This window comes from Coregonus clupeaformis, chromosome 18 (assembly GCF_020615455.1).
Source record: "Coregonus clupeaformis isolate EN_2021a chromosome 18, ASM2061545v1, whole genome shotgun sequence".
NCBI classification, from domain to species: Eukaryota; Metazoa; Chordata; class Actinopteri; order Salmoniformes; family Salmonidae; genus Coregonus; species Coregonus clupeaformis.
This window is the reverse complement of record NC_059209.1, coordinates 50,689,757-50,697,669: the sequence shown is the minus strand read 5'-3', so window position 1 is coordinate 50,697,669 and position 7,913 is coordinate 50,689,757. Positions and strand designations below refer to the sequence as shown.

Below are 7,913 nucleotides of genomic sequence, written 5' to 3'. Positions count from 1 at the left end.
TTTGGCCGGGTGGCCAGCTCTAGGAAGAGTCTTGGTGGTTCCAAACTTCTTCCATTTAAGAATGATGGAGGCCATTGTGTTCTTGGGGACCTTCAATGCTGCAGAAATGTTTTGGTACCCTTCCCCAAATCTGTGCCTCGACACAATCCTGTCTCGGAGCTCTACGGACAATTCCTTCGACCTCATGGCTTGGTTTTTGCTCTGACATGCACTGTCAACTATGGGACCTTAAATAGACAGGTGCGTGCCTTTCCAATTCATGTCCAATCATTTTAATTTACCACATGTGGACTCCAATCAAGTTGTAGAAACATCTCAAGGATGATCAATGGAAACAGGATGCACCTGAGGTCAATTTCGAGTCTCATAGCAAAGGGTCTGAACACTAATGAAAATAAGGTATTTCTGTATTTTATGAGAAAAAAAAAGATTTTAATCAATTTTTGAATAAAGCTGTAATGTAACAACTTATGGAAAAGGTCAAGGGGTATGAATACTTTCCGAATGTACTGTATACAGCGGTATAAAGTACTTAAGTAAAAATACTTTAAAGTACTACTTAAGTCGTTTTTTTGGGTATCTTTACTTTACTTTACTATTTATATTTTTGACAACTTTTACTTTTACTTCACTACATTCTTAAAGAAAATATTGTACTTTTACTCCATACATTTTCCCTGATAACCAAAAGTACTTGTTCCATTTTTAATGCTTAGCAGGACAGGAACATTGTCAAATTCATGCACTTATCAAGAGAACACGTGGTCATCCCTACTGTCTCTGGCCTGGCGGACTCACTAAACACAAATGCATCTTTTGTAAACAATCTCTGAGTGTTAGAGTGTGCCCCTGGCTATCCGTACATTTTCAAAACAAAAAAATGTTGTCGCCTGCTTTCCTTAATATTAGGAATTTTAAGTGATTTATACTTTTACTTTTGATACTTAAGTATATTTTAGCAATTACATTTACTTTTGATACTTAAGTATATTTAAAACCAAATACTTTTAGACTTTTACTCAAGTAGTATTTTACTGGCTGACTTTCACTTTTACTTTAATAACATTCTATTGAGGTATCTATACTTTTACTCAAGTATGACAATTGGGTACTTTTTCCACCACTGACTGTATACTACAGTATTTAATTTGCATATACCCTGCCCATTTCCCTCCCCTGTATCCCAATTCGTGCCACCCATAAGTGAGTAACCTACATGCCAAGTATAGACCATATATTGTGTTCCATATGGTTATAGAAAAGAGCAGAAGCTCTGAACTCTCCATTCAGAGCCCAGAACGACCTACTGTACCTACCTACAGGTTATGGAAAATGTGCTCTTTTAGCATTTCTCCAGTAGGTTTCCTCAAGGAGAAAGCCTCCCACTTATGTCAAATATAATAAAACAGAAACACTTTAGTAAATACTACAATAATGTCCCCAAAAACACTACAGTAAATACTACAGTATACTACAGTCTGTAAAAACACTACAGTAAATACTACAGTATAACGTACTAGTCTGCAAAAAAACTACAGTAAATACTACAGCATACTACAGTCTGCAAAACCACTACAGTAAATACTACAGTATACTACTCTTTTTTATACTACATTATTTATACTATAGTAAACTGTAAATACTACAGTATACTACATTAAATACTACAGTAAAGACAGCAAAAACACTATAGTGAATTCTATAGTATTCCTACCATAGTATACATGTGGGTAAACCAACAGGAGCTGCTGCTCTACCTTAGGCATCAGAGAGCATTCTGACAGACAGACAGACAGACAGACAAACAGACAGGGAAGCTCTTTTAGCCAGGGCACAACCAGGACTGTATCATAGACAGCCTGTAGGCTACTACTGTCTCTACTGTACACAGTATAGACCAGCAGAAAAAAGCAGTTCAATGTCTATCTGAAAGCAAACAAAACTGATACACATACTGCATATAAAAACAGCAGAGGCAGAACACACGCACGCACACACACAGAGAGAAGGGCGATGAAGTTGCCCTTCAGAGGTGTGTGTGTGTGTGTGGGTGTGTGTGTGTGTGTGTTGCCCTGTGCTCACCTTGCTGACAGGGTATATATGTATATGAGTGCACTGTTGTGACTCCTGCTCCCAGAAGCAATCTGCCCTCCAAGCAGGGCCTAGTGGTCATTTATCAGAGCTGTGCCCCCTACACCTCTCTGATTAGATTTGCAGTGGAGAAATTGAATCTGAAGGGCAATATTCTCAAAAGGGGAAGGTACGAAAACAGAGCGCAGGGAGAGCGAGCGACAACACACTGAGCCAGACAACCCCCACAGATAAATGGATTTGTCTTTCTAACCTTTAACAGACAAAGGCCCCAAAAATCGGCAAAGCGGGACATCTCATTAAGAGACTGCAATGGGGGAGATAATTACATTAGGAAAAGAATACTGACATAATACTGAATGATACAACGTTACCCATCTACACATTGGTGTATGTGGGGCCACTGGGGGTTGTACTGTTCACACGTTCTTAAGTTTATTTTCTAACGCTAATTCAATTTCACAACCCTAGGCCTCACATCCTATACATACAGCTCTGGAAAAAAGTAAGAGACCACTGCAAAATTATCAGTTTCTCTGGTTTTAATATTTATAGGTATGTGTTTGGGTAAAAATAACATTTTTGTTTTATTCTATTAACTTTCTGACAACATTTCTCCCAAATTCCAAATAGAAATATTGTCATTTAGAGCATTTATTTGCAGAAAATGACAACTGGTCAAAATAACAAAAAAGATGCAGTGTTGTAAGACCTCGAATAATGCAAAGAAAATAAGTTCATGTTCATTTTTAAACAACACAATACTAATGTTTTAACTTAAGAAGAGTTCAGAAATCAATATTTGGTGGAATAACCCTGATTTTCAATCACAGCTTTCATGCATCTTGGCATGCTCTCCACCAGTCTTTCACATTGATGTTGGGTGACTTTATGCCACTCCTGGCGCAAAAATTCAAGCAGCTCGGCTTTGTTTGATGGCTTGTGACCATCCATCTTCCTCTTGATCACATTCCAGAAGTTTTCAATGAAGTTCAGGTCTGGAGATTGGGCTGGCCATGACAGGGTCTTGATCTAGTGGTCCTCCATCCACACCTTGATTGACCTGGCTGTGTGGCATGGTGCATTGTCCTGCTGGAAAAACCAATCCTCAGAGTTGGGGAACAATGTCAGAGCAAAAGGACGTTTTCTTCCAGGGCAACCTTGGACATGGCTTGATTCATGCGTCCTTCACAAAGACAAATCTGCCCGATTCCAGCCTTGCTGAAGCACCCCCATATCATCACCGATCCTCCACCAAATTTCACAGTGGGTGCAAGACACTGTGGCTTGTAGGCCTCTCCAGGTCTCCGTCTAACCATTAGACGACCAGGTGTTGGGCAAAGCTGAAAATTGGACTCATCAGAGAAGATGACCTTACTCCAGTCCTCTACGGTCCAATCCTAATGGTCTTTTGCAAACCTCAGCCTGGCTCTTCTTTGTTTCTCATTGATGAAGGGCTTTTTTCTAGCTTTGCACGACTTCAGCCCTGCCCCTAGGAGCCTGTTTTGAACCGTCCTCGCCGTGCACTTCACCCCAGCTGCCGTTTGCCATTCTTTTTGTAGGTCACTTGATGTCATCCTATGGTTGTTGAGTGACATTCGAATGAGTTGGCGGTCATCCCGGTCAGTAGAGAGTCGTTTTCGCCCTCTGCCGGTCTGTAGCTTTGTTGTCCCCAATGTCTGCTGCTTGACCTTGTTCTTATGAACTGCCGTCTTTGACATTTTAAGGATGGAAGCAACCTGACGCTCACTGTATCCCTCTGCCAGTAAAGCCAGAATTGAACCCTTCTTTTCCTCACTCAAAACTTTCCTTTTCAACTCTTTTGGCATGGTCAATAGTTATTTTTTGATTAATATTACTTTTGAGGTACTATTAGCACTGTTTTTGCCATCCAGCTGGTCCCATTGCAAGAGGATAGTGATGACCACAGCAGTGTTTTTTTTACTTTTCCTCGTTAAATAAGATTTGGTTCAGGTGATCACCTAATCAGTACCTAATTCAGTAGAATGAGGTATGCCTGTGTTGGAATTCAACAGACACTGGAATGGAATGGCTGTCATACATGTAGAGATGCTGATTTAAGAAAAATGTGCAGTGGTCCCTTAATTTTTTCCACAGCTGTATATAATACTCTCACCAACTCCTCCTCTGATCATGCTGACGTATCTATGCAAAGGGCAAAGTGCAATCTAATGTAATATCAACCTTATATTTACATACATTATGTCAGTAAAGTTCTGTCGCTGCTCTGCACCTCAGAAAGGCAGAGAGATGCTGTACCTACTATTACAAAAACGACATGCAGATGGACAGAGAGATTAATGGACAGACAGATAGATATATGAAATATTACTTGGTTTAGCTGTTAAGAGCTGTAGTTCTCATTCCTCCCTCCTTCATCCCCCTTTCTTTCTGTCCCCTCCTTCTCCTCACTGTCCTGACTCAGCCTCCAGAGTGACCAGCCTCCAGAGAGACCAGCCCTGGTTTGGCCGCAGTCACGTCTGTGTTAGTCTGTGCATCTGTGTGTGTGTGTAGCAGCTCTGTCCTGGGGATGTTCACACAATGTTGAAGCTCTCGCTAAGTGTGTAACACCAGTCTTAAGTGCCTGGGAGACCTGGCTGGAGAGGTGAGAGAGGAGAGAGGAGAAGAGAGAAGAGAGAAGAGCGGAGGGAGGAGAGAAAGAGAGGAGAGGAAAGAGGAGAGAGAGAGAGCATAAAAGAGAGGGAGAGGGAGAGGAGAGTAGAGGAGATAGGATGGACAGGAGAAGGGAGAGAGATGGGGGAGAGAGAGGAGAGACTGGAGATAGATGTGTGTGTAAGGTGTAGTCCCTGCAGCAGCAGTAATGTCCCATGTAACTGGTACAGGCAGGCAGGTCCTAGGTCAGAACAGATGCCACTCACTGCGGTACTTATAGGTTCCCCTCTTCTCTGCACCAGACAGCCAGCCTACAGTACAGTACTTACAGGTTCCAACTTCCTTTCATCTCTGCACCAGACAGCCAGCCTACAGTACAGGACTTTCAGTTCCTCTAATCCCCCAGCCACTCCCCCAATCCCCACCCGCTGTCTTGCAGACATATATACATGTCAATGATTTGATAATCCGCAGTATCAACATACAACCGCCTGGCAGCCTTAATATTGCATGCACACACACACCTCTTTGGAGCGACACACACAAGGCATACACAACCCAGCAGGCGTAGTTGCTGAACAGCCAGTTTCAGTGTGTTCATTATGAGGGCACGTTGAGTTCCTCACTGCAGCTCTTCCTGTGCACTGGAGTCAGCACTAACGGCATGTGGACGTGGCTTACACCCATGTGCACACTGGGACAGGGGACTAGACACACACACACAGACTCAAATACACACGCATACATTCTCACTCACACATGCATGCAAACACACACACACACACACAAACTAAAACTGTAGACGTAGGTGACAATTGAGCTCAATCTATCTATACTGAACAAAAATATAAATGCAACATGCAACAATTTCAAAGTTTTTACTTAGTTACAGTTCATATGAGGAAATCAATCAATTGAAATAAATTCATTAGGCCCTCATCTATGGATTTCACAACAGGGAATACAGATATGCATCTGTTGGTCACAGATACCTTAAAGAAAATGGGCCTCACAATGGGCCTCAGGATTTCGTCACGCTATTTCTGTGCATTCAAATTAACATAGATACAATTAAATTGTGTTCGTTGTCTGTAACTTATGCCTGCCCATACCATAACCCCACCTCCACCATGGGGCACTCTGTTCACAACGTTGACATCAACAAACCGCTCGCCCACACCATGCCATACACGTGGGCTGCGGTTGTGAGGCCGGTTGGATGTACTACCAAATTCTCTAAAACCATGTTGGAGGCGGCTTATGATAGAGAAATGAACATTAAATTATCTGGCAACAGCTCTGGTGGACATTCCTGCAGTCAGCATGCCAATTGCATGCTCCCTCAAAACTTGAGACATATGTGGCATTGTGTTATGTGACAAAACTGCACATTTTAGAGTGGCCTTTTATTGTCCCCAGCACAAAGTGCACCTGTGTAATGATCATGCTGTTTAATCAGGTTCTTTATATGCCACACCTGTCCGGTGGATGGAATATATTGGCAAAGGAGAAATACTCACTAACAGGGATGTAAACAAATGTGTTCACAAAATTTGAGAGAAATAAGCTTTTTGTGCGTATGGAAAACTTCTGGGATCTTTTATTTCAGCTCAACACTTTACATGTTGCGTTTATATTTTTGTTCAGTGTATAAAGATCAACCCCACAGGCATCATTATTCCTTTCATCCTCCTTCTCTCTCTCTCAATTCAATTCAATGGGCTTTAATGGCATGGGAAACATATGTTTACATTGCCAAAGCAAGTGAAAGAAATGATTGCATGTTGCGGACCTTTGGAACATCTACATTTTAAAAAGGCTGCATGATGCAACTCTAATGATGATTTGAAAAAAGTTGCATGAAAGGCATGAGCTCTGCTCTGTTTCTTGAGCAGATTGCACACACTTCATCAGTCTCTCATTCACAATTTAACAAGCACTTGATAATATTCTCACCCATCAGACTATTCTCAATTTAATCTGGTATTTACAGTGCTATGAAAAATAATTTGCCCCCTTTCTAATTTTCTCTTCTTTTGCATATTTGTGATACTGAATGTTATCAGATCTTCAACCAAAACCTAATATTAGATAAAGGGAACATAAGTGAACAAATAACACAACAATTACATATTTATTTCATTTATTTCATAAACAAAGTTATGCAACACCCAATTCCCCTGTGTGAAAAAGTAATTGCCCCCTTACACTCAATAACTTGTTGTGCCACCTTTAGCTGCAATGACTCCAACCAAATGCTTCCTGTAGTTGTTGATCAGTCTCTCACGTCGCTGTGGAGGAATTTTGGCCCACTCTTCCATGCAGAACTGCTTTAACTCAGTGACGTGTGGGTTTTCAAGCATGAACTGCTCGTTTCAAGTCCTGCCACAACATCTCAATTGGGATTAGGTCTGGACTTTGACTACGCCATTCCAAAACTTCCAATTTGTTGCTTTTTAGCAATTTTCATGTAGACTTGATTGTGTGTTTTGGATCATTGTCTTGCTGCATGACCCAGCTGCGCTTCAGCTTCAGCTCACAGACGGATGGTCTGATATTCTCCTGTAGAATTATCTGATACAGAGCAGAATTCATGGTTCCTTCTATTAAGGCAAGTCGTCCAGGTCCTGAGGCAGCAAAGCATCCCCAAACCATCACACCACCACCACCATGCCATTGGTATGATGTTCTTACTGTGGAATGGAGTGTTTGGTTTTCGCCAGGCATAATGGGACTCATCTCGTCCAATGAAATAAATATGGAATTGTTGTGTTATTTGTTCACTTATGTTCCCTATATCTAATATTAGGTTTTGGTTGAAGATCTGATAACATTCAGTATCACAAATATGCAAAAGTAGAGAAAATTAGAAAGGGGGCAAATACTTTTTCATAGCACTGTACATATAACCTACTAATACAGTACCAGTCAAAAGTTTGGACACACCTACTCATTCAAGGGTTTTTCTTTATTTTTACTTTTTTTTACATTGTAGAATAATAGTGAAGACATCAAAACTATGAAATAACACATATGGAATCATGTAGTAACCAAAAAAGTGTTGAACAAATCAAAATATATTTTATATTTGAGATTCTTCAAATAGCCACCCTTTGCCTTGATGACAGCTTTGCACACTCTTGGCATTCTCTCATTTTAAAATACATGCATGCAACTATGATTTGAAA

The 7,913-nt window shown here is 40.9% G+C and overlaps 1 non-coding gene across 1 annotated transcript; it reads left to right on the top strand.

The window, feature by feature from the left end:
- The first annotated feature begins 1,330 nt into the window (after positions 1-1,330).
- Positions 1,331-1,383, top strand: LOC121530993. The gene has a single exon (XR_005994081.1). It is a non-coding gene; the product is annotated as a U7 small nuclear RNA (small nuclear RNA).
- The last annotated feature ends 6,530 nt before the right edge of the window (positions 1,384-7,913 follow it).